The following is a 633-nucleotide window of genomic DNA, read 5'->3' on the forward strand; positions in this document are numbered from 1 at the left end:
CCATTCACACCTCTATATATGCAACAACAACAGCAACAACAACAGCAGCAACAGCAGCATCAGCAGAAGCAGCAGCAGCAGCAACAGCAGCAAAAACAACAGCAACAGCAACAACAGCAACAACAGCAGCAGCAGTAACAGCAGCAACAACAGCAGCACCAGCAACAGCAGCAACACCAGCAGCAACAGCAGCAGCAACAGCAGCAGCAGCAGCAGCAACATCAGCAGGAGCAGCAGCAACAGCAGCAACAGCAGCAGCAGCAGCAACAGCAGCAGCAGCAGCAAACCTCGAAATAGCTTTCTGAGCTGGCTAGGGAGAAGCTGGAGCCGACGCGGGCGGAGAACTCCTTGAGGCCCTCAGCAGCAGCAGCAGCAGCAGCAGCAGCAGGTTGTTCATCTGTTGTTTCTTCTGCTGTTGCTGTTGCTGCTGCTGCTGCTGCTGCTACTGCTGCTGTTGCTGCTGCTGTTGCTGCTGCTGGGGTTTGTGATGCAGCTCCAGGCACAGGGAGAGTTCTATCAACCGCCTTTATTGGAAGCACCTGTCCTGCTGCTGTTGCATGCATCTGCTGCTGCTTGCTGCCTATAGGCTTCCCTGATAGTAAACGAAATAACTATAAACACACACACAACATA

This window comes from Eimeria mitis, genomic scaffold, assembly GCF_000499745.2.
Source record: "Eimeria mitis Houghton genomic scaffold, Emh_scaff2651, whole genome shotgun sequence".
In the NCBI taxonomy this organism is placed as follows: Eukaryota; Apicomplexa; class Conoidasida; order Eucoccidiorida; family Eimeriidae; genus Eimeria; species Eimeria mitis.